This window comes from Pseudorca crassidens, chromosome 17, assembly GCF_039906515.1.
Source record: "Pseudorca crassidens isolate mPseCra1 chromosome 17, mPseCra1.hap1, whole genome shotgun sequence".
Lineage (NCBI taxonomy): Eukaryota > Metazoa > Chordata > Mammalia > Artiodactyla > Delphinidae > Pseudorca > Pseudorca crassidens.
Window position 1 is genome coordinate 11,376,413 of NC_090312.1, and position 26,255 is coordinate 11,402,667.

A 26,255-nucleotide genomic window follows, 5' to 3' on the forward strand; every position below is an offset into this window, starting at 1 on the left:
GCAGTAGTTATTTTAACATTGTTATCCACAACCATTTATCTCCTATGTGCTTATTTATTTTTATTTCCTAATTTCTGATTCTAAATATTTAGGGCTGCCCCTGTGACCCTATCCTTTGCGTTTCCTTGTCGCCCTTGGGTCAGAGTCACACTGTGTCACAGTAGCCAATCCACACTCTCCTTGGAGCCTGAGATCCTTGAAGATGGGAACTCTGTCCTCATGTCCATCTCTCTGGCACCTTTGGAGCTGCCTGGCATGTGGCAGTCAGTCATGACATTCTTATTGAGCAAACCAAGCTGTTACTAGCCAAAGGCCCATGTGTGGTCACTTTCGACTTTGTTGTTTTAGTTGTCAAGGCTGCTATAACAAAGTGCCACAGACTGGGACCTTATAAACAACAGACATTTATTTCTCACTGTTCTGGAGGCGGAAAGTCTGAGAGCCGGGCGCCAGCATGGTCGGGTAAGGGCCCTCCACCCATGACAGAAGGAGTGAGGGAGCTGTCTGGTGTCGCCTTTATAAGGGCACTAATCCCATTCGTGAGGGTTCCACCCCCATGACCTCCCAAAGGCCCCACCTCCTAATACCATCACATTGAGGGCTTAGGATTCCAACACTGGAAGTTTGGGGGGACATAAACATTCAGACCAATAGTGCTTGTTATTGATGTATAATATGCATGTAAAGAAGGGCACGTCATGATTATTTTTGCATGTGTGTTGATTTAAAACATGAAATGGCAGATGTTTGGAGATAGAAGGCAAAGAGAAGCAAAGGGTAGCGTGCTCAGGTGTGAGCTGTGGAAAGGTCTCCCGATAACAGTGTGAATCCTGAACCAAGCACAGCAGATCTTCCAGCCTAGCTGCTGAACGCCTCTTCTGCTTAGCGCAACCCGAGACAGATGCGGACTGGCGTAATTCATCTGAGCAGGGCAGCAAGAGGTTTGGAAATGTTCTAAATAAGACCTCCTCATCCTGATTAAGAAATTATATTCTTTTTTTTAAAACAGATTTTTGGTTTCTTAGTTAGAACTGAGGGGTAATGTGAACATATAGAAAAATCACCTTCCTAATTCAGGGTCAGGGAGGCAGTGGTAGGGAAAAGTCGGATTAAGAGACCACTTTGAGCTAATTGCAGTGTTAGCATTTTCAAGTGGCTATGGAAACTGCTGAGTGTTCACAAGTTACTTTTGCAGGGCCCCCTTGAATGTGCAAGATAAGCTAGCTACCTGTGCAGTGATCACATTTAATATTTTTTTCACAAATTTATAGAAAGAATTGATGTGCTTAAAAGTCTCTTTTTATAAGTTTGTTAAAGATTGCCCGGGTAATTTTTTTACATTCTTGCTAAGTCCTCCAGATAGTATAAAATAAGTTTCAACTGAAGTTATAAGAATTATCATGAATTCTTATAAATAGCTAACATTTGTTGAGTATTTAGTATGTATTAGCCACTGTTCTGGGGGAAAGTTTTATTAAATAAGTGATTAAGAGTTGTTGGAAATACTACAGAGCTCCTGTAATTGAACAGGATTATGGGTATACGTTTCTAATTTTATTAACAAGGATAGATTCTAGCCAATCATGGCTAAGAAAAAACAGCATGTGATAAACAAGCCAATAAAATTACAAGATGAATTTACTGAGGAGAAGGAGTAATTATTTGAATTATTATTTTTTTGTTTAATTAACATTTATTAAGTGTCTTCTGGGTAACAGGCCCTGTTAGGTACTTTTACATCTGCTGTTTTATTTAATTACGATGCGTTTTTCACTTCCAGATAAGATTTCCCATGGGCTTCCTTTGTCTAATGAGTTATCCTAGGCCCGTGCTTCACTGTCCTGTTTGCACCATACAATCACCTGGGGATCTTTGGAAAACTATAGTGCTGGAGTTTCATCCTTAGAGAGTCTGTTTAATTGTGCAGGCTCGGGATCCAGCGGCAGTATTTTTAAAGGTTTTCCTCCCTCCCCTGTGGGCTCTGGTTGAGCCGGGGTGAGAACCACTATGCTAGGCTGTTTGAGATGTTACTTCACTGGCAGAAAAATATTGCCTTAAACTCATCAGCAATAAGCAACTATTGCAAACTTTGGGAGTTTGCTGTGCCAGGTGGATATAAGTAAAACACCTGCTTTGCTTTGTCTGTTTCCTATTAACTGGGATATGGGAAGTGTCAGAATAATAAGTAAATGAAGCAGGCTAGAAAATGTCACCCTCAGTGTCTCAGGCCCAGAATTTCCAGGTGCACTTAATTTGTCACCTGGGTTTTGCTCGGGGGTGGTTTCAGAAACATCATGCCACTGACTTGCATACTAAGTTTTTTTTTTTTTTTTTAAGAAAAAAGTACTCTAAGGAACTTCTACACTAAAGGTAATTCCTTTAAATGAAATACATGTGTATGTACACAGTATAGATTTGTGAATAAAAACTTTAGGAGGACACAGGAATTATGAGGAATTCTGTTGATGGAGGGGTTATATAGGTCGAAATGGCCTCCTTAAAAATCGTGTTTGCTGTCACAGTAAAGCTAATGTCAAAACATTAAAAAAACAAGAGGGAACTAAGTGGTTTGGGGAGCTCAACTTTTCTTTAAAAATTCTTATAGCCTGAGATTACATAATAGAGATTTAACCTAAAAAATGATCCGTAATCCAAGAACATATTCAATCCCTAAAAACTTTTTTAGTCACCTTCATAAATAGATTTGTTTCAGTGGGAACTTTTAGTCCTGCCTAGAAAATCCCAGGAGTTGTGAAAGTGTGGTGTAATTGGCGGTCAGGTAAAGGAAAGATTCCGTTAGACCTGCCAACATTAAGCATTTTCCCCTAAAATAAGCCAACGTTTCTGGTAGGTGTGACTAGATAGCCTTCCATTTAAGAAAGTTGTCCAAAAAAAAAAAAACGAAAGAAAAAGAAAGAACGTTATCCCCCTTTTAAAAACATTATATTGCATTTGCTAAGAGACCTTGGGCAAGTCATATCATTCTTTCGGACCTGAGGTTCTTCATTGGTAAATAAGGGGGGCTGTTGGTTTTCCGATGGGGCTTTGCTGAGCACCTGGAGTGGCTTAGAGAGCCCTGGCAGAGGAGTTTTGAGCTGGTACCTCTCTGGGTCTCTGGGTTTCCCGCTCTGGCCTCAGACAGAGCTGCTGTCTGGGGCAGCTCTGGATGGGTGCTCATTTGCAGAGAGAGGAAATCCTTTCGTTCTGCATGTGTTTTTGATGACCTGCTGTAAGTCAGGAATAATACCAGGTGCTGGGGACACCAGGATATGACCAAAACAGAGTGGGAGCCCTCAGGTAGCTTGAAGTGTCCTGGAGCAGACAGACAGGGACACAGATAATTCCAGTGTTTCTTCAGCTAGGTCAGGGGCTGGGTGGGAGAAGGTTGGTCAAATAACTGTGTATGTGAGCCTTGGGTGTAGTTTTTTAGAAACAAATGACAAGTAGAGGACAGTTCCCTCCTTGAGTCACTGCCTAGTCACTCTCAAAGGGAAAAGAAAGAGGAAGGAGGAGGGCCCACGTGGGATGCTTGGGACTTCCCTCGTGCCCTGGAGTGGACTCAGGGACTTGGCTGTGCTGGTGAAAGGGCTGTTGGGAAAAGAGGACGAGCTGGGCTCTCAGAAGACCACAGAATTAGCCCTTAGGACTGGGAGGGCCCCTGGGAGGTCATCTAGTCCAGGCAAGTTACTCTGGCAAGCCCACCTGCCTACATATCCAGGTCTACATATCCTATGTCTCTCTCCCTACCTCTTGTGCTTGACCTTGTAAAACAGCAATTTGGTCTGTGGGCCTTTGCAAGTGCTGCCAGTTCTACTTGGATCCCCTTGGTTGGGCAAATTCAAACTTGTCTTTCAGTTCTCAGCTTAGATAACACCTCCTTGGGGAAGTCTTTCTTATACCCATCACTTTCCATCCCCTGCTGAATTAATTAAATACCCTTTCCTGTGATTGCCCAGCACCTGTACTCACCCCTGTTGTAATACTTTTTGTTACTCCATTGTAATTGCATGTCAGCCCGTAATTGCCCCACTAATCGATGAGAGCCCTTTGTGGCTGGGATGGTTTAATTCCTGGAATTATTCCCATGGCCACATGCTTGGTACATCGTAGGTGCTCAGTAGATAGTTCTTGAATGAATGAGTGTCCTCACTTGATAGCAGCGGCTGCAGGAGCTCAGAGAGGTTCAGTGACTTGACCAAAGTCACACAGCTCTGGGAGACCGAGATGGGACTAGAGCCCATGCTATGAGTCTAAAAAGGAGACAAGATCAGATCCAGTTTCTGGAGTCATGGTCCTGGTTCTCTCTGCCCATATAGAGGAAGTGAAACAAAGTCACCCCTGTTTTGAGATGAACACTTTCCTTTTAGGGGAGACATACTCTATCTCCTGGGTTTGTCTCTAAGTGATGCAAAGACCAGCTTACTCTTCATGTTTAAAAGAACTCTTCATGTTCTTAAAATAAAACCAAACAAAGAGTTTTGGGGGCTTCCCTGGTGGCACAGTGGTTAAGAATCCGCCTGCCAATGCAGGGGACACGGGTTCCAGCCCTGGTCCGAGAAGATCCCACATGCCGTGGAGCAACTAAGCCCGTGCGCCACAACTACTGAACCTGTGCTCTAGAGCCCGTGAGCCACAAGTACTGAACCCACGTGCCACCCCCGCACATCTAGAGCCCGTGCTTCGCAACAAGAGAAGCCACTGCAATGAGAAGCCCGCGCACCGCAATGAAGAGTAGCCCCCGCTCACCGCAACCAGAGAAAAGCCCGTGTGCAGTAACAAAGACCCAATGCAGCCATAAAAATAAAATAAAGTAAAAATAGTTCCTTAAAAAAAAAAAAGTTTTGTGAGAGTGACTTAGTATGCTTTTTTCCAATTTCTGGGACTTTCAGCCAGGACCCTAAAATTTTTCCCAAGTAGACAGCTTGTCCTGTTTTCTGTTTTGTAAATCTGGTCAAAGAATCAGAAAGAAAGAAAAAAAAGTCCTTTATGTAGCTGCGAGACATAGCGAGTGGAGTCAGAACTGTCATCATGTCTCTGGGCATCTGTGTGCGCATGTGTGTTGTGTGGTACGTGCACGCGCATACACGCAGAGTATGGAGCGTGTGCACACATCTGAGGTCTTAGCTTGTGAGTATGTTTAAATGGTTCTTAAATGAAATCCCCTTTTTCTTTGGCCACTGGGCAGTTTTGTGATTTTTCTTTAAGAGAGAATTTTAAACCACACTCAGGCAACAGCGGAAAGAAAACCTGTCCTGGTGAACAAGAGGATTGCTGGCAAAGTAGCAGGAGTGGTTGACGTGATCGGCTGATAATGTTCTCCCACGACACTTAGGAAGGGCCCCCAAACCTTTTGTGAATAAAGTGAGGCTGGTTAAGTGGCTTCCGTTAGTCTCAGCCCCCGGTGAAAAGCAAAGAGAAAACACCAAGGCAGCTGAAGATTTAATCAAAATTAAGGCCAGAAGAGGGCATTCTTCTAGGCAATAATAAGAGCGTCTAGACACTGCAGACCTTGCTCCTATCTTCACACTAAATGCTGGTGAATCGGTTCGAATGGGATATTGTTTAACTGTGGTTTTATGGAGACTCCCTTTGATTCATAAGTATTTGTCACTGTAAGAGATTTTGAGGGTGACGAGGATGGTGTAATATACATGTTTGTTTTCCTTTCTCTGCGGTGTAGAAATCTAAAGCAGGAAGCGATTCAGGGGTAGAATGACTAAGACCAGTTCAAACTCAAGTTGAGCTGAGTGTTTTGCTGAGACTAAGACTTGCTGAGGTACCCCAGGGTTCCAGCATCCTTTATCTTAGAATTCTGAGTCTGAAAGGACAGCCAGACCCCACCTTCTATGTCCCTGGGACAATGCAGTCCAGCCAAACTGTGCCTTCGTCGGAGGAGTTTGATTTGGGTTTGCTCTTTACTTGCTGTGCAACCTTCAGCAAGTTACTTAACATCTCTGAATCTCCATTTCCTTTTTTTTTTTTTGAATCTTCATTTCTTTATTTGTAGTACACAAGACTATTTTGAACATTAAATGAGAAAAACGTTTGTGAAACAAGCTCTGTAAACTATAATGGTCGGGAGAAATGTTATTTGGATTGAAATGCTATTGGATAGAAATGCTATACTGGGTTGTTATTCCTGGTACAGGAAAAAACAACAGTGGTTAGGATTTACTGGAGGCTTTCTTGTGTGCTGGAATCTTGTGACTTGCTTAATCCTTGCTATAACTCTGTTTTACAGGAGAAGAAACTGAGGCCTGGAGTTTGAGTAATTCGTTCAAGGTTACCAAGTTGGTAAGTAACAGAGCTGGATTTGACCACCCGGCTTCAGAACTAAGAGCTTCATTTGAATTACCTTAAGCTTCGCAACAGCCCTAGAAAGTTGAGGTTCAAAGAAGAGAAGTAACCTTGCCCAAGTTCATTCCACTGGTAACGAACGGGTCGTCTTAGTCTGTTCAAGCTGCTGTAACAGAGTACCATAGACTGGGTGGCATATATACAACAGAAATTTAATTCTCACAGTTCTGGAGGCTGGGAAATCCAAGATCAAGGTGCTGGCACATTCGGTGTCTGGTGAGGCCCACTTCCTGGTTCTTTGTGTTATAACTTCACATGGTGAAAGGGGCAAGAGAGCTTTCTGAGGTCTCTTTTATAAGGGTGCTAATCCCATCCATGAGGGCTGCATCCTCATGACCTAATTAATCACTTCCCAAAGGCCCCACCTCCAGATACCATCACATGAGGGGTTGGTTCCAACATATGAATATTGGCGGGGGGACACGGACACAAACAGTACACTGCAGGGGTCGATTCAGTATTCCCGTGCAGCAGTCTGGCTCGAGAATTACTGCTCTTAACCACTGTAAACTTGCTGCTCTTGTAAAGCCCCTCACGGAAAACCAGTTCTGTGAGCCTGGGTGCCCTCTACCCCCGAAAGGGCACTTCCCTTTTCTGTCCTTTCCCTACGCTTCCTGGTACCCTCACTCCCCTCCATTTGACTGTCCATCTCTGGAGAGGTTTAGCCAGAGAACGAAGACAGAACTGGCAGAATGTTATCCAGCAGTCTCTCCTGCATGCCTTAAACTTTTATTTTAGTTGAGGTATGACTTACGGACTGCATAATGCACATCTTTTTTAAAAAATTTAATTTTATATTGGAGTATAGTTGATTAACAATGATGTGTTGGGAAGAGATATGGGAACATATGTATATGTATAACTGATTCACTTTGTTATAAAGCAGAAACTAACACACCATTGTAAAGCAATTATACCCCAATAAAGATGTTAAAAAAAAAAAAAAGAAAAAGAACATTAAAACCTTCAAATGGAAAAAAAAAACAATGATGTGTTAGTTACAGGTGTACAGCAGAATGATTCAGTCATACCCATAGAATGCACACATCTTAATCATATATCTTGATGAATTTTTAACATGTTGCACTCATCGAGCCGCCACTCAGATCAGGATACATGGTATTCCCGTCACATAAGTTCCCTCATGCCCCTTTGCTGTTAGTACTGCCCCTGGAGATAGCCACTATTCTGACTTATAGAAGTCAGATCATGTCTGTCATAGCATAGGTTCCTGCTTCTATCCTATCCAGATCCATATATACTTGCTCCACAGAAACAAAATAGAGGGCTTCCCTGGTGACGCAGTAGTTAAGAATCTGCCTGCCAATGCGGGGACACAGGTTCAAGCCCTGGTCCTGGAAGATCCCACATGCTGCGGAGCAACTAAGCCCTTGCGGCATAGCTACTGAGTTTATGCTCTAGAGCCCGCGAGCCACAACTACTGAGCCCGCGTGCCTAGAGCCCATGCTCTGCAACAAGAGAAGCCACAGCAATGAGAAGCCCGCGCACTGCAACGAAGAGTAGCCCCCACTCGCTGCAACTAGAGAAAGCCTGCGCATAGCAATGAAGATCCAACACAGCCAAAAATAAAATAAATAAAACAAACAAACAAAAACAAAATAGAGGTAAAAATCACACTTTAAATAGCGTGGGTGACCCTGTCTTTCCACCAAGCAGGCACGTCTCTTGGAGTGAGCTGAATGGGAGACACAGATCTGCTGTTCCTTCTGTTGGTCTTTGTTCCGATGGCTTTTTAGGGGGTGAGCATCTTGTGCTATTGGGTGTGTTTCTCATATTTATAGATTTTAATTATCATACAACGTGGGCCCCCAAATCCAAGCCGGCTATTTCTTCTTGTGCTCAACCTAAGAAACGCAATCCAGTGCTGAAGAAAAAACTGGCTGTGTTGCACTTAATGAGAGATGGTTTGTCCGTCTCCGTGATGAGCCTTTATTATGGGATTATCAAGAGGAATTCCGATGCCCTTCCACTTTCAATATTACAAGTAGACTTTAGAGGCTAACCCTTGAGTAAGAGGCAGTTGTAATGTGGACAGAACTCCAGCATGGGTAATTGGGTGTGTTAGACTTGGTGACCTGGAACACTTCTGGCAACATGGTGGACTGACTTGTGTGACTCCTTCCTGATAGGAACACAGAGTTGACTGAAATACAACAACTGTATCTAGGGGAGCTCATCAGAAAGGGAAGTCTACAAGTGTCAAAAATGAAGAGAGATGTCTAAGCCAAATGGTTATGTGAGCTGAAAGCCTGACAGCTTATGGGGCTTCTGCACCCAGATGGAGGCTGTAGAGTCTGGGAGTTAAGGTTTTAAGACCACAGTGGGTCTAGAAATGAGCCCTGGGTCCAAGGTGGACTTGAGTGCCCAGGAGCGTTAAACATTACACGTCTTCATGAAAAGGGGCTAGAAAAACTCCACTGTCTGGAGAAACAGAGAGGAAGCTTGTTTTGAGTGGAAAAAAGTCACCAGCAAGAAATGAAAAACCTGGGGCTGTACCGTATGTGGTTGTGGAATCTATATTGTTATTGTCATGAGATATGAGAACTCCTCAAGCTGAGAAATTAACATAAAAACTGGCTGCCTACTGTGGGAATCCCTAACACAAACACAGAATCACTCCACGAGGATACTTCAACAACCCAGACCTAACAGGACTCCTACAGAAAGAACCCTGGGATGAGTTCACAATTAAATCATATGGACTTCTCAGGAAATGAATGACTTTGAGTTGAAAGCAATAGAACCATCTAAAAGAGACTATAAGATAGTGTACATATATATATATATTTTAAAGTATCATGTTTTCATTTTAACTATTATTTTTTTAAAATTTATTTATTTTTGACTACGTTCGGTCTTCGTTGCTGAGCACAGCCTTTCTCTAGTTGTGGCGATGAGGCGCTACTCTTAGTTGTGGTGCACGGGCTTCTCATTTTGGTGGCTTCTCGTTGCAGAGCATGGGCTCTAGGTGCACGGGCTTCAGTAGTTGTGGCATGCAGGCTCAGTAGTTGTGGCTCGCGGGCTCTAGAGTGCAGGCTCAGTAGTTGTGGCACACGGGCTTAGTCGCTCTGTGGCATGTGGGATCTTCCCAGACCAGGGATCAAACCTGTGTCCCCTGCATTGGCAGGCAGATTCTTAACCACTGTGCCACCAGGGAAGTCCCAAGCCAGTATATTTTCAAATGATTAAAGACTAAAGGTGATTCAAAAATGTAATGAAAGACAGAAAAAGAATAGGTTGATTTGAAAAGCTGCCACATGGAAATGAAAAGTAGTCATTGAAATTAAAATCTAACAAAAGGGTTAGCTGACAGACTAGACATAGTGAAAGAGATAATTAGTGAACTGGAAGACAATAATAAAGTTTACGTTTGTTAAGTCCTTAATATGTGCCAGACACTGTTCTGTGTCCTTGCATTAACTCATTTAATCTTCAGAACAAAATTATAAGGAAGGCATTATCATTATCATCTGTATTTTATAGATGAAGAAACTAAAGTGTAGTAGTTCAAGCCACTTGCCCAAAGTCACAGAGCTGGTAATGATGGAGCTGGGATTTGACCCCCAGTTGCCTAGTGTAGCCTAGAGTCTGTGTTTGCAATTACTACACTGTAGAAAATCATCAAGAATAAGCACTAAGTGATAAAGAGATAGGAATATGGTAGAGAGGCATGGAGGAGAGAAGGAGAGGGTACTACTTAGGTCTCAGCACAGGGACTAGGGGAGAGGCATCATTAGAAGACAGAATAATTAGCTGTCCCTTCAGATCTCCTCCAGTCCTTAGGTTCCAAGAACTTGTGCCCCTGTTGAGGGCAGAAATATTCAAAGAAGGGTAGCAGAGCCTCAGTTTCCACGATAGTATGAATTGATGGGCTGATGTTTGACAAAGGTCTCTCTGGGGGAAAGAAAAGAAGCCCTGACTGTAGCATTTACCAATGTCTATGGTATAAATACTTCCACCACGACCAAGTTCAAGCTACCGACATAATGTCAGTGAACATGGCCTTGGGAAGAGATGTGCGTAGTTGGCTCTTTTGAGCCAGTCTGAGCCAGCTCAGCAAACCAGGGGGTCTGACGTTCATTCTTTTTTAAGCTCTGATCTCTCGGTTGTGCATCCAAGGGGCAGAATTTTCAGGAAGTAGTAGTATCATGTGTAATATCTCAGGGGCAGGAAGAGACAGTGGGACAAGAGTGGAGCTCTGCCCCCACTTTCTTCCCTTGAATTTAAGAAACAAGAAAACATTTTGTGAATGTGTGTGGAGAGACTGGTATCCTTATGACACTGTTGGTGAGAATGAAAGTGAGTCCAAGCTCTTTGAAGGCCATTCAGCACCATCTGCCAACATTTTAAGTGCAAGTACTCTTTGACCCCGCAATTCCACTTCAAGGGTTTTATCTTATAAATCTCATCTTTCCTGTAGTTACACATACGTGTGAAGATGTGTGTAATGTATGTTCATTGCAGCATTGTTTGAAATAGCAAGACCCTGGAAGCAACTGAAATAAATGTATGTCAGGAGAGGATTGATTGAAGGGATTATGGTATATCCTTACAGGAGAATACTGGGCCACTGTTTAAAATAGTAGGTCTTATATACCACGAAGGAATCATCTCCAGGATGCATTCTTTTTTTTAATATATGTAAATTTATTTATTTTAATTTTGGCTGCGTTAGGTCTTCGTTGCTGTGCGTGGGCTTTCTCTAGTTGTAGCGAGCAGGGGCTACTCTTCCTTGTGGTGCGTGGGCTTCTCATTGTGGTGGCTTCTCTTGTTGCGGAGCATAGCTCTAGGTGCTCAGGCTCAGTAGTTGTGGCGTACGGGCTTAGTTGCTCCGCGGCATGTGGGATCTTCCCAGACCAGGGATTGAACCCATGTCCCCTGCACTGGCAGACGGATTCTTAACCACAGCACCACCAGGGAAGTCCCCATTCTTTTTTTTTTTAATTGAGATGTTCTTTATAGTTGACATATAACACTATATTAGCTTCAGGTGTACAACATAATGATTCCCTATTTGGATATAATGTGAAATGATCACCACAGTAAGTCTAGTTAATATGCATCACCATATATAGTTACAACATTTTTTCTTCTTGTGCTGAGGACTTTGCAGATCTACTCTCTTAGCAACTTTCAAATATGGACTGTAGTATTATTAACTATAGTCACCACACTGTACTTACATCCCCATGATTTATGTACTTTAGAACTGGAAATTTGTACATTTGACCCCCTTTACCCATATTTCCAACTCCCCAACCCCCAATTCTGGCAACCAGCAATCTGTTCTCTGCATCTATGATTAGGGATTTTTTTGTTTGTTTGTTTTTTAGAGTCCACATGTAAGTGAGATAATACGGTATTTGTCTCTCTCTGACTTATGTCACTTAGCGTAATGCCTTCAGGGTCCATCCATGTTGTGGCAAATGGCAAGATTTCCTTCTTTTTTATTGCTGAGTAATAGTTCATTATATACATATATACAATAGATCACATTCTCTTTATCCATTTATTCCAGGATGCATTCTTTTTTATTATTAATTAATTTATTTTTGGCTGTGTTGGGTCTTTGTTGCGGTGTGAAGACTTCTCATTGTCGTGGCTTCTCTTGTGGCAGAGCACGCACAGGCTCTAGGTACACGGGCTTTAGTAGTTGTGGCACATGGCTTCAGTAGTTGTGGCTCGCGGGCTCTAGAGCGCAGCCTCAGTAGTTGTGGCGTGTGGGCTTTGTTGCTCCGCGGCATGTGGGATCTTCCTGGCCCAGGGCTCGAACCTGTGTCCCCTGCACTGGCAGGCGGATTCTTAACCACTGTGCCACCAGGGAAGCCCCCCTGTTTAACTTTTGAGGAAAAGCTGAGGCAATGGTGGGTCTCGGGTGGATGGAGGATATCTTACTGTATATCCTTTTTTTTTTTTTTTTTTTTTTTTTTGGGTTCGCGGGCCTCTCACTGTTGTGGCCTCTCCCATTGCAGAGCACAGGCTCTGGACGCGCAGGCTTAGCGGCCATGGCTCACAGGCCCAGCCGCTCTGCGGCATGTGGGATCTTCCCAGACCAGGGCACGAACCCGTGTCCCCTGCATCGGCAGGCGGACTCTCAACCACTGCACCACCCGGGAAGCCCTGTATATCCTTTTTTTAAAAAAAATTTTTACGGAATTCCCTGGCGGTCCAGTGGTTAGGACTCTGCACTTTCACCACCAAGGGCACAGGTTTGATCCCTGGCCAGGGGAACTAAGATCCCACACACCGCACAGAGCAACAATAACAAAAATTGTTTTGTTTTTTTTTTAGGCATAAGCATATGATATTTTTATTGTTAAAAACAAACTAATTAACAAAAACTTCACTTTGGGAGCTTTCAACCCAAACCCCTCTTATTTTTAGGGGAGATTGGCAGGTCTCCATGGGGTTGCTGATCCCCAGCATTTATTGAGCACATGCCAAGTACCAGGCACTTGCCCGTGTTGTCATACGCTGTGGGTCTCTCCATTGTCTGACTCTTCCCGGACTCTAGTAGTGGCCTGGTCAGTGTGTGATAAACAATAATCCCATTTTCAGGAAGAGGGGAGGTAAAGTCTTTGTGGGAAGTCATGTGGCACGCAAGGAGAAGAAGTGGAATTCAACAGCAATCTTAAAAGTGCTTTGTGAACAGAGGGAACCAAGCCGCTTCTTAGCAATCCCAGTTATCCGCAAGGCATCTCAAGCCTCTCTCCCTCCTGCCATTAATCCCCGGAATCTCTCTTGAGACCACATGAAAGTGTTCTATCAGTGTTAATTTTTCCAGCTCTAAGATTCTTTGCTCTGGAAAGTTGGAGCTGTGTTTCTGGACCAAATGAATCGCTGATGTGTTTAGAAACCACAAAGGCAAGGAGAATTTGTCCTGTGCTGTCCTCCTTTTCTGACTTATTTTATCTTCACAACTCTCCTGTTGAGTTCATATCATCAAAGATCTAAGAGACACTGGCTCTGTTCACTTAAAAAGAGCGACCTTCAGGGCCTTTCTTAGCAAAATAGATGTTCCCAGAGGTGCTTTCATTGTTGCCCTTGTTGTTTTCAGCAATCAGCCACATTTCTAGCCCATCATGATACGTTTTATGGAACCAGAGACTTGCTTTCTCTCTCTCTCTCTCTCTCATCATTTGGTAATAAATTCAGTAAATAGGTTATACGTCTTGAGAGGGCTGTTGTGATGTTTTTGTTTTAATTTATTTATTTAATTTATTTATTTTTGGCTGCATTGTTGAGTCTTCGCTGCTGAGCACGGGTTTTTCTCTAGTTGTGGCGAGCGTGGGCTACTCTTCGTTGTGGAGCACGGGCTCTAGAGCGCAGCCTCAGTAGTTGTGGTGCACGGGACTAGTTGTTCCGCGGCATGTGGGATCCTCCCAGACCAGGGCTCGAACCCATGTCCCCTGCATTGGCAGGCAGGTCCTCAACCACTGTGCCACCAGGGAAGGCCCTGTTGTGATGTTTTTGTGATTTGATCAACAGTAATCCAAATGGGCAGAAAAACTGGAGTGAAAACTTAAGTTCATGGAATCAAAATCACAAAACCTGACCTGAATATTATTTAAGAGTGTAACATCATCTGTAACATTGGGATGAAATTCTTGCAAGGGAGGGCTGTTTGACCCTGCTCTCGACTGTTGCTGTTTTGTGGGCTCATCCAGAGACCACCCTTTAGTGCTTTAAGTGTCATTGGCCATCCTGCAGTGTGGGACGTCATGGTTTTGGTTTACTGTGAGATGACTGTGTATCAACAGTGTTGACTTCCCCTAACAGTAATGCTATCTTCACTGCCTGAATGAAGATACAGAGGACGTTGAAGTGATATTTCTTGCATGAGGCCTGCCCTGACTCCTCCCTGTGTTCCCACTGCGCTGAGCATTGCTTTCTGTAGTATTTAGTTCAAGCAATTATCTTATTGGCTTTATTTTTTTAATGCCCTTTTGTTGTTATTATTATTTACTTATTTATGTATTGGCCGCACCGCGCAGCATGCGAAACTTCCCCGATCAGGGATCGAACCCATGGCGCCTGCAGTGGAAGCGCGGAGTCTTAACCACTGGACCGCCAGGGAAGCTCTGTTGGCTTTAAATAATTGTAGTTGTTTGTAGCTGTCTCCACCTCAGACCAGGTGCCAGGAAAGATGGCCTGGATCCTCTCGCTTCATCTGTTTATAACCAGCATGCAGCTTATGTCACGGCACTCCACATTTCATGAGTTAGGATTCTTTTGACCTCGTAACAGAACCCCACCTTGAACTGGCTTCCACAGAAAGGGGATTTGCTGGTTTATGTAGCTGCAAAGTCCAGGGATGGAACTGAAGGTATGGAGGCTTAGACAGTGTTGCTAAGGCTTACACAGGTTTTCTCCATCTCTCAGCGCTGCCTACTATTTCTTTTTGGATTGCGGTGGCAAGATATCTGTCAGCAGTTCTAGCAGCAGGGAAGAAAAGGCCACTTACCCAACAGTTCAACAAAAGTCTTAATATCTCTGATTGGTCTTCCCTGATTGGTGCCCGTTCCTAGCCAATCCCTGTGGCCAGGTGAATGAGATGCTCTGACTGGCCGCCTTGGATTAAATGTCCGCCCCTTGAAGAAGCCGGGGTCGGGTCTGCACCTCCCAGAGCCCAAGAACCGAGAATGAGGGAAGGCAGATGTTCCCTGAGAAAATCTGGGAACCATTTGTGAACGGGGGTTAGGCAAAAGCAAGGATGTCCAATATAGTAGGTTTTTAATCAGTGTTTACCCAGTGAATGAATTAACAGATGAATGAGCAAACAAGAGCTGCTGCTGATTCTGTGAGCTGTTTATACGATACCCAGAGTGGGGTTTTAACAGATGGAGCCTTTGCAGAGAGGAGGATAAAAGAGAGCCTTGAAATCAAGTCATGTAAGGATGACATTAAAGTAGCTGAGATACTTAACAAGAAATAGGAGACATATGATGGCTGTTTCCGAATGTCTGAAGGGTGTTCATGGGGACGAAACATTTGCTGGGTTCCTACTTTGTGTCATAGGTTCTAGGCTAGATGCTTTAATCGCCATCACCTTACTTTTATTTTCATGTTATTTTTACTAGACCACCAATTTATGTTCCTTATAGAAAATCCAAAATGCACACAAAAAAAGAGAAAAATAAAAGTCCTTCCATGATCTAACTACCTAGGGCTAATTGCTATTAATATTTTGGTGTATATTCTCTCAGTCTTTTCTCCCTGTTTTACAGATGCATTTAAGAATTCTTATCTAATCTTGGTAGTTGTGTTTGTCAGAGAGAAACTGGCTTAGAGAGTTTAGGAACTTGCCTGAGGCCCCAGGAGTAGGCACTAGAATTCTAGGACCAGAATTTGGTCCACACCTGTCAGCCCCAGAAGCCCTCTCTCATTCCCTGGTCTTTGATTTACCTGTTGCATAACCAGCACTCTGTGTCCTAACTAACAGGGTGTTACTACAGTTCTATTCAAAAATCTTGATTTCATCGCTCTTTGCTTATCCACACATTCATCTTTATTCAGGTACTCAGGAAATATTTCATTGGGTGTTTTGTGGGTGCTGGGGGTAGCCCAGTGAATGAAGCGAGGCTGCTGCCCCTCTTGGAGCTGACAGTTGAGCTGAGTTCTGCATCATTGTAAATGGTTGAATCAACAGGCTCTAGGGATGTGCAGATCTGGGATACTGCCAATTGCACAAGTCTCACACCTCTTTGAGGAAGCAGCCAGCAAAGCCAAAAGGAAGCACCATAGCCAGAAAGCTGGACAACCTAGTTTTACATGTGCCTTCTGCCCAAGACCCCTCTCCTAAAGGGAGTGGGTTTGTGTCGAAGGATGGGAGGCTCAGGGTGTGCGTTACCAGTCCCAAGGCTGGCTCTGCTGAGTGATCTGGGGTGTGGCCCACCATCATGTACATATAATGACTCTACCTTCTGAACTCTGGATCAGAACCCATGGTATGAAGCAGGGTTAGCTGAATAGAAGGAGGGAAATACACATTTCCTGAATATGGCCTCTACCCTGAGTGCTTTCACGTGGCCCTTCTTGCGCAGGAAGATGCGTATTATTATTCTCATTTTACAGGGGAGAAAGCTGAAGTGCATTTGGAGTTTTGACTTGAGCTCAGGCCTGTCTGATGGCTCCAAATCCTACGAGCTTCCTCTTCAGGCTCTTCTGATAGAGGCACATCTGGGGAGTGGGGCTCTGGAAGATTCTGAAGCCCCAGGTGCTTTGGTTTCATTCCATTCACTTATTTTAAAAAGTATTTATTGGGCTTCCCTGGTGGCGCAGTGGTTGAGAATCTGCCTGCCAATGCAGGGGACACGGGTTCGAGCCCTGGTCTGGGAGGATCCCACATGCCGCGGAACAACTAGGCCCGTGAGCCACAACTACTGAGCCTGCGCGTCTGGAGCTTGTGCTCCGCAACAAGAGAGGCCGCGATACTGAGAGGCCCGGGCACCGCGATGAAGAGGGGCCCCCGCTCGCCGCAACTGGAGAAAGCCCTCGCACAGAAACGAAGACCCAACACAGCAAAAACAAATAAATTAATTAGTAAACTCCTACCCCCAACATCTTAAAAAAAAAAAAAGTATTTATTGAGGACCAGGGTCCAGGAACTCTGTCAGGCGCTGGGATGTGGGATGACCAAGACCAGTGAGGGCTCGTGCTCCTAGGGAATTTGAAGTCTGAGTTAAGTCACTGGCACAGCGATGATGCTTCTGCACAATTCTTTGTTCAGTGATTCATTCAGCCTTGCAAGAGGGTGTATTAGGCTGCTTTGAGTTGCAAGGGACAGAAAACCCAGTTCAAATTGGACAATTGATAGAAGCAGTTAAATGGTTCACATAACCAAGAAATGGAGAGGTAATGTAGGTTTCAGGCACACTTTGGTCAGGGCTCCAGCTTCCTCTTTTTGTGATTCTCTTGGCTCTGAACTTCTGTCTGTTGGCTCTGTTCTCTGGTGACTCCCTTCATAATAGTGAGAGGGCTGCCAGCAGGGCTTCTGTATTGCTCGGCACCAGGAGACACCACGTAGAATACACGTGCTCGAAGAAGTACAGGGGAGAGCTCTCCATTTGTGGTGGCCGGGCTGCTGGTACCTCGCAGAACGCAAGCTTGCTTGTTTATATCCAGGGAAGAAAGAGCTACCATCTCTCCCCAGAGCCATGGAACAAAATTTCTGAGCTTCCCTCGGATTGGATCGTCTCAGGATGCGCTCTATCTCTCAACGAATCACGGTGGCAGAGGAAATGGGATAACACTGATTGGCTTAGACCATTCCGGACCCACCCCTGGAATTGGAGATGAGGGCTGAATGAATGAGGGGGTGCTGCTTGGTGGGAGAGGAATGGAACAGATGTTAAAGAAGCAATTGCTCTCTCTAAGGGGCAGCGTTTAGGATCTGGGTATCGAAAGATGAGTAAGGCATTGTCCCTTCTCTTGAAAAGCTCCCATTCTAGTGAGCTTCCTGAGAGTTTGGCAGTGATCAGGGGAAAGAGTGTTTACATTGTTGAAGGCTTGGCACATTACATGTTTTCTCAGTTCTTATAATGTTCTTGTCAGGCAGGTATTTCCATTTTACAGGTGAACAAACAAGTTCAGAGAGGTTAAGTGGCTTGCTGGTAATTGCACACCTAGGAAAGGAAAGCAAGGTGTTTTGAGCCTGTGGATTCCACATTTCTTCTTCTCCTTTTTGTGATGTAGTGAAAATAGATTAACAAAGACCCTGCAAAGCTTCGTCCGATGACTCCTTCACAATAAGCAGGGCCTTGGGAGTAGGTATTGCTTTTCATTTCAGGCTTTTATTAGCGGGATCCTGCCTGCTTTTTTTCTTTAACTAGGTCTAAATGGGAGGAAAACCCCTCTCCCTGGTCCAGATAAGCAACAGATAATTGAATGAGCTTCTGAGGAAAGCAGAACCATTGTTAGCTCACAGTGCATCAGGAGAGATGGTTGCATTCAGATAATTTTACAAAAATGATTTCTCTCTCCTTTTGACTTTGCTGCCTGAGACTTCCATTTGGTATAAAAATAATAGAGTAACTATTATGTAATCGTATACAATGCCTCCTCCCCCTGGGCCCCGAGTTAACGCGAGTGTTCACAGCACAGAATACATTTTTTGGTAAACAGTTTATGTAAAGCCAGAGTGATTCCTAAATTAAACGGCCCAAACAACGGCAAACGAGTTGGATTTTTAGTTTTCTGCAGACTCTGCAGAGCCTTAGTATGCAGCAGAGCAGGAGATGATTTTGCTCGTGTGCTGGTGGCAAAATGTCCATGTTCATACTGTTGCCTGCACCCAGCGTGCGTATCTTGTGCTTTGCTGCCAGGTGAGAGGCCCTTGTTTTGTTCATAGATCTCCTGATCTCACTTCCACCCCAGCAGATGTAATTTCATCCTGAGAGAAAGGAACCAAAAGTGGGAAATCAAAATGATGGTTGGTAAACACTTGACCCATAAGGTTTTCAACTTAGATGCTGTACTTTTTGAGTTTCTGCATCTGCTTTTCACTTCTTTTTACGTAATTAGTGATGATAATGAATTTACCTATTTATCCACATTTCCCTTCAGTTGGCTACTATGTTTTGGGTCTTGGGGATCGAGAATTAACAAACTCATAGTCTCAGTTACTAATAGTTTTGGTGGCTCTCCTTTGACCAGATGTCCTCCCAATCTGTCTCCACTAGTATAATTTTTTGGCTCTGATTTACTATGGGCCTGACAAACTTGTGAAAGTAAAGAGGAAACAAGGTCTGGGGGTAAACTCCATAGGCCTCAGTGTCAGGTAAAGACCAGAAAAACATGGTTGCTGGGCTCATCTAGTTGACCCTGGACGGTGCCCACTGTAGTTGTCGTTAGGGTTAATATTTAGGGGCTATTTGTTGCCACTCATAACCTCACTGACCCGAATGATATGAACACCACTGTTATAAAGGTGGCTGGATTTATGGGACCTGGGAGCAGACCAGCTGGTGTGTGTACACAGGGACATATGTGTCTGTATAGATGTGAAACTTGCTGCCTCTATGATGGTGGTTCTCGAACTTGTCTGCACATTAGAATCACCTGGGGAGCTTTCAAAATTCTAAAGCCAGGGCAACAGGCTAGATGCATTAATTCACTGACTCCGGGGCTGGGACACAAGCACTGGTAGTGTCTAAGCTCTCCAGGTGATTCCAATGTGCCGAGGAGTAAAGGAACCACTGGTGTATGAGAATTATAATAATAACATCATTATCATCATTTGAAGATGAGTAGGGATAATGGTTATGACAGGGGTACTAGCCACCATTATCATTTACCAACTGCTGCCTATAAGCTAGGCAGTGTCCTGGGTGTCTAACAAACAGGATCACATCCAGTCCGTACGGCAGCCCTGCAAGACAGCTTTATAGGTGGTTGGATAAAGAAAGCAGGGGGTCATGTCTTTGAAACTGATGTCAGCTACAGAGTTGCTTAATCCAGAGTGTCAGGTAAAGTCTACAAAGATGGAGTTGTTGGGTTCCTTGTGTTGATCCTAGAGTGACCAGTGTGGTCATCATTGGGGTTGAGATTTAGGGCTTGTTTGTTACCACAGAGTAACCTGGACCATCCTGACAGATGCAGCCATCCTTTTAATAACCACAGTGGATTCGGGAGTCGATATGCAAAAGCATATTTTGCAAAATTATAAATTGAGGGAGAGTTTATTTTGGCTTGTGGCTTGGAAAGAGAAATGAGTGTAGTAAACCAGGCTATTAATCTTGGGTTGGTTGATTCGTCCATCAAAATCAATTCAAGGAATCAGGTGAAATAAATTAATAAAACATTACCTTGTATTTCTGTAGCTCTTTTCTCAATGGAGGACATGGTGCTATGCAAACCTCATACCATTGCTAGTCTTTTTGAAACATCCTAGGAGGACCGTCAGGTTAAGTAGGGCTGTGTGTTACTGAAAGAGGTAAAAACAGGAAGTAATTCACATTGAAATCCTTATCCAATGTCCATAGAGATGCCTGACCGGAGTCTTGGTGGGTAGTTTGGAAGGGAAGTATGGGAGTGGTGGGAAGGGTGTTTGTAATAGAGGGAACAGCATGGGCAAAGACACAACAGCAGGAATAGTATTTATAGGAACTCTGTGAATAGTTCAGTATTACCACCAAGAACGATACCATTCCTCACTTAAAGGTGATTGGGAAGTCCCATGAAATCTGCATTTCCACTTGTTTCTTTTTTTTTTTTAATCTTTATTTTATTTTTGGCTGTGTTGGGTCTTTGTTGCTGCACGTGGGCTTTCCTCTGGTTGCGGCAAGTGGGGGCTACTCTTCGTTGCAGTGCGCAGGCTTCTCATGCGGTGGCTTCTCTTGTTGCGGAGCACGGGCTCTAGGTGCGCGGGCCTCTGTAGTTGTGGCATGTGGGCTCAGTAGTCGTGGCTCGCGGGCTCTAGAGCGCAGGCTCAGTAGTTGTGGTGCACGGGCTTTGTTGCTCCACGGCATGTGGGATCTTCCTGGCCCAGGGCTCGAACCCGTGTCCCCTGCATTGGCAGGCGGATTCTTAACCACTGCACCACCTGGGAAGCCCCACTTGTTTCTTTATCCGTCCGTACATGTCTCCTAACTTTTTTTTTTTTTCTACCTTGGAAGAGATTTGTGAGTAATGAAGGGCCAAATAAGGGTAATGTTTTAATTGACCTTGTTTACCCTGGAAGATCACACCAGATACCACACTGAATGTTACACACTGCTTATTAGTAGAGATTTTTTTGCAGGACTCTGTTGACGCCTCAGTGATCCAGACTAACCTTTGGAAACGAACTCAGCAGTTCTCTGACAGTGTAGATGGGAACCCATGTGATCCTCACTCTGGGCCCAGAGTCCAGGCCTGGGGGGCTTTGCTCCTGTGGGTCCCCTCTGGACCTGTCTTGGGCCCCTCCACTTTCTAAAGAGCAAAATGTTAGATAAAGGTCAATTCCAAGGTTCTTTCCATGTCTAAAATTAGGCGATTCATTCAAAAACTCTGATGCAGGCACTCATTAATACAAGTGACCTATTAAATAAAAATGTTAAATAAAATGCTGAAATGGATACCACAGACATTTCTCCAAGCCTGTGGGTTCAGACAAGACCAGAGCTGGGGCATGGCAGCATTCCGCTCTCTTCTTCTGTGCATTGAAACTGAGGAGGGATGCTCTCTCTTTAAACCTGTCTTCTAACATGAAATCAGCACCAGGATTTTAGAGAGGAAGCTAGCTAAACCGGTTAAGCTTCTTCTTAACTTGGGCCATATTGGTTCTCTCTTGGAAAGGTTTCCTCTTTTCTTTTCTTTTTAACCTTATGCAATATCTTTTCTTCTGTAGCCCCCAAATTCGAAACTGTGAGAATCTAAACTCTTCCCAGGCTCTTAGCTCCTGTTTGACTTATCCCCATTGTACTGTCTAAAGCTCTGTATTTCAACTCTTGGGTCACACAGCTAATGACCTTATCATTTTGGCTACTTTGGGGAGGGCTTAAATCTCACCTTCTTAAGCTGCTTATCCAATTCCCTGGTTCCAGGGCTGTGGCCATATTAGGGCTTCAGAGTAGGGTAAAGGCCCTAGGCCTGGGTTAACTCAGCCTGGATGCATGCCATCTCTTTGACAAGCTGCAGCGGTTTGAGTGCGTGCCTTGTACCAGGCATGGTGCCCGGCTCTGTGCTAGCACTGGGATACAGCGATGACAAAACAGGATGGCTTCTGCCCTGCTGGAGCTCACAGTGTTCAGGGAAGTACACAAATCACCATACAATTACAATTATGTTATGTGCTGGAAACGAGAAACACGGGTCGGTCCCAAGAACTCTCCCAGCTGGGGATCTGACCTGCTTCGCTCAAAGTTCAAAGGCATGGCCGCGATGAACAGCTCAAGCGAGCGGTTGGAGGCTGGAGGCATTCAGAGTAGCATGTGATCCCAAAGGCAAGACAGGACCAGGTGAAGGGTTCAAGATTAAGTCCACAAACAGCACTAGGGGCCCAGTGATTTGGTAAAGTTCAGGACAAGGCTGGACATCTCCTCCCTGCCCCCTCCCCTTGGACTCCCCCAAACCAAAAGGAATGATTCTTTCCCTTTAATTTTCCAGGCCATTTGTCTGTATCAATTTCTTTGGCAGTTGTGTGTTGCTTTGTATTGTAATAAGGTAGTGTGTCTTTCATCCCCTGGAAGGGAAGGCTGTTTCCTGTACTCTGTGTGTTCCCCCCAGTGTGTGACCCTGGATGGAATTTTCGGTCAGTTGGTTCATGAAAGACCTGTGGTTTACCAGTTAACTGTAGTATGTGGGCCTCATTCTTCTTGCATCCACAACAGCAGCTCAAGAGAAGGCTCAGGACTGATGAGAACAGTAACAGGTAACACCCCAAGGGCCCCTTAGTGCTCAAATTCACCAAAGCTTCCGTTGATTGAGGCAGTTAATGGGGAACTTCTATCAACCTGGGAATAGTTTAATAGATATTCGCTTGTAATTAAAAGTTCAAAATAAATTGGCTTTTCTTTTCTGCATCAGATTACCTACTTTTCCTTCTGCCCCTGTGATTCTGTTTCCATTCACAGAGTAACTAACCGCCCAGAGCCTTCTATCCCCTATGGCCCCGGCCCTTCCTCGTGCCCTCCTTCAGGTCCACTCCCATTTCCCGTGGCTACTTCCATTTCTCTTTCACTTTTCTCCTCTCTACATGCTTCTCTGTTCGGATGCTATCTTTTTGAACAAATAAAATTGTTCAAAACATTGAAGGAAAGTAAAATTCTTTCATCCCTGCTCTCATTGTGTTGTCAATTGAGTTTTAACTTCTCTGATCCCATTTGCCATTTCCCCATAAGGGTAGATATTTTATATGAATGACATTCTGTTTTATGTATATACTTTTGTACTTTGCTCTTTTAACTTAATATTCACAAATTTTCAATCAGCAAATGTTAATTGAGCTCCTACTATGTGCCAGGCATCACTCTAGTGGCTTGGGATAGACAGATTGGTGAACCAACCGGACCTACATCCCTGTTCTCCTGGTGCTTCTGCTTATTTCATATTCACAATAAACATAATAGAAATTCTGTTAGGAGGTGATCACTGTTACAGAAAAAAAAAAACACAGGGTTAAAGGAGGTTGGGATTATTAATTCATAAAATATTTTATCATGTTGCTGTCATCTTTCTATGTACCTAGGGGTTGCTTATTATCCTTGATGTTGATGGATTATAATTTATTTAGAACCTTAGGAATATAAACTTTAAATCTGGAGAGGGCTTATGAGTCATTGAGAGCAGACCCTTCATTTTTGAAGTGAGGAAACAGATCCAGAGAAAAGAAATGATTTGCTCAAAATTATATGGCCCCTAAGTGGCAAAGCAGGAGCTTTTAAATTTTAATTAAATTGGTTTTCATTAATTCTAAAGACAGTTCTTTCAAACCCAACTGTGCTGTTTCCCTATCGTGGGAAATTTCATTTGTTTCTGGTTTTTATTATACGTAATGCTAATATGGGCGGCTTTATGCAAATACTGTCTTAATGAAAGTAGCAAGTTAATTAATAATAACAATAATAACAAATAATAGAAGAGACTGCTATTTATTGAGCACTTACCTTTGCCAGGCAGTGCGCTAAGTGCTTTACATGAAATAATTCTGAAAGTGAATACCATTACTTTCCTATTTAAAGAAAATAATTAATTTATTTCTTTTTGGCTGCGTTGGGTCTTCGTTTCTGCGCGCGGGCTTTCTCTAGTGGCGAGCTGTGGCTACTCTTCGTTGCAGTGCGTGGGCTTCTCATTGCAGTAGCTTCTCTTGTTGCGGAGCACGGGCTCTAGGCGCGTGGGCTTCAGTAGTTGTGGCACGTGGGCTCAATAGTTGTGGCTTGTGGGCTCTAGAGCGCAGCCTCAGTAGTTGTGGAGCACGGGCTTAGCTGTTCCGCGGCATGTGGGATCTTCCCCGGCCAGGGATGGAACCCGAGTCCCCTGCATTGGCGGGAGGATTCTTAAACACTGCGCCACCAGGGAAGTCCCTACTTTCCTATTTTTTTTACAGATGAGAGAATTAAGGGATTCAGACTCTGAGTCCAGGGTCTGAGCTCTCAGCCACTGTGATATACAGCCTTCCGAGTCTGAATACTAAAACCGCAAATTTCAAAACCCAAGATAGTCTGTAATGTACATTTTTTAAAACCATTTAAGAGTTTATTTGGGCTTATTTGCTCTGCGTGTGCCTATTTTATAGATGACTAGTCTAGTGTTTTAGAAGGAGCTTTGACATTAAGTGGTTTAATTAATGTTTGTAGAAAGAAAGGAGGGGTGGGAAGCAAGGAAGTTTGAGTGACTCATGAATATAAACGGCTCTAGGACCTGGGGCCTAATCCTGGCTCCATCTCTTAGTAGCTTTGTGACCTCTAGCAAAATACTTAAAAACTTTTTGTACCTTACCTGAATTTTGTTACCTGGAAACTGGGAGCGATAAAATCTTTCTCATGATGTCATTATAAGGATTGAATTATAAAATGACTGGAAATCATTTTGTTCCAAACCAGCCAAAATGAAACCATTGATCAGAGGTGTTGGCGGTAATAGTTCGTTCTGTCATCATTATATTTCAAACCAAATTCCCTTCTCTTTTCTCTAACCATGGTATTTCTGGAAAACACACACAAAATCTTTTTTTTTTAAATTGAAGTATAGTTGATTTACAATGTTGTGTTAGTTTCAGGTGTACAGCACAGTGATTCAGTTATATGTGTGTATTGTTTTTTAGATTCTTTTCCATTGTAGGTTATTACAAGATAGTGAATATACTTCCTTGTGCTATAAGTAGGTCCTTGTTGTTTATACATTTTATCTATAGTAGTGTTTATCTGTTAATCCCAAGCTCCTAATTTATCCCCCTACACCCCCTTCCCTTTTTGTAAGTTCAGACAAAATCTTTGTTATTTTTATTTATTTATTTTTTAAGATTTATTTTTATTTATTTAGTTTGGCTGCCCTGGTCTTAATTGCGGCACGCAGGATCTTTTTTTTTTTTTTTTTTTAGTTGCGGCATGCGGAGTCTTAGTTGTGTCATGCGGACTCTTAGTTGAGGCATGCATGCAGGATCTAGTTCCCCGACCAGGGATCGAACCTGGGCCCCCTGCATTGGGAGTGTGGAGTCTTACCCACTGGACCACCAGGGAAGTCCCACAAAATCTTTTTTAAATGGCATCGATAAATTAGTGACCGATGACACAATTAGGGATTCTGTTTCTTTACAGATAGTTTCCCTCTGCCTCCGATGGGGTACCATATAAGGTGGTGGAATAGCAGATTAACCTCTATTTGGGTTTCTGGGTCGCAGGGTGGTGAGGCCCAGGAATGGAAAGGCCCACCCAGCCCTTCCTCTCCCTTCCCTCCCTGCGGCACCATCTCTGATTTTATATCATCTCAGCCCCACCTTCAGTGACCCCCTCCTGTGCCTGTGCATCTTGACAAGGTGGCCCACCTGCAGTGGGGGTGGGCAGGTGGTCCAGGCAGCGGGCGCCCTGGCACACTGACGGGTCCTGCTGGAGTGGGGTCTGCTGTGCCAGGTGGGCAGAGGGAGGCCTTTTCTCGTGGAGGGTGTGACTGTCAGAGCTGAAAATGCCAAGTGGCTCCCGACCCACACAGGGGGCTGAGAGAGCTGTTTGTGGAAAAGGGCAGCACATCCTCGCGTGCCCTCTTAGACTTTTCTGCAGCCACCTCTGCTTTAAACGGGGCAGTGGGCTTTGGCCTGTGGACTGCTTACAACAGCAGTAAACTCCGTGGACCAGCCCATCCCTCTTGGGAAAAACTTGGCCTCTAAACAGGGCTTGGGAAGGAGAAGTGAAGACGTACAGAAAGTCTTTCTTTTCCTCTTTTTACGTTAAAGTCTTGGCAAG

The 26,255-nt window shown here is 44.0% G+C and overlaps 1 protein-coding gene across 7 annotated transcripts in view; it reads left to right on the forward strand.

Annotated features, from left to right (window-relative positions):
* CYRIB (CYFIP related Rac1 interactor B) overlaps positions 1-26,255 on the forward strand; it is a 153,203-nt gene that overhangs the window by 32,339 nt on the left and 94,609 nt on the right. For all 7 annotated transcript variants that reach the window (XM_067711267.1, XM_067711272.1, XM_067711275.1 and 4 more), the window contains exon 2: positions 6,242-6,294. The gene's annotated coding sequence lies outside the window, so the exon portion shown is untranslated. The remainder of the gene's footprint in view (positions 1-6,241; positions 6,295-26,255) is intronic.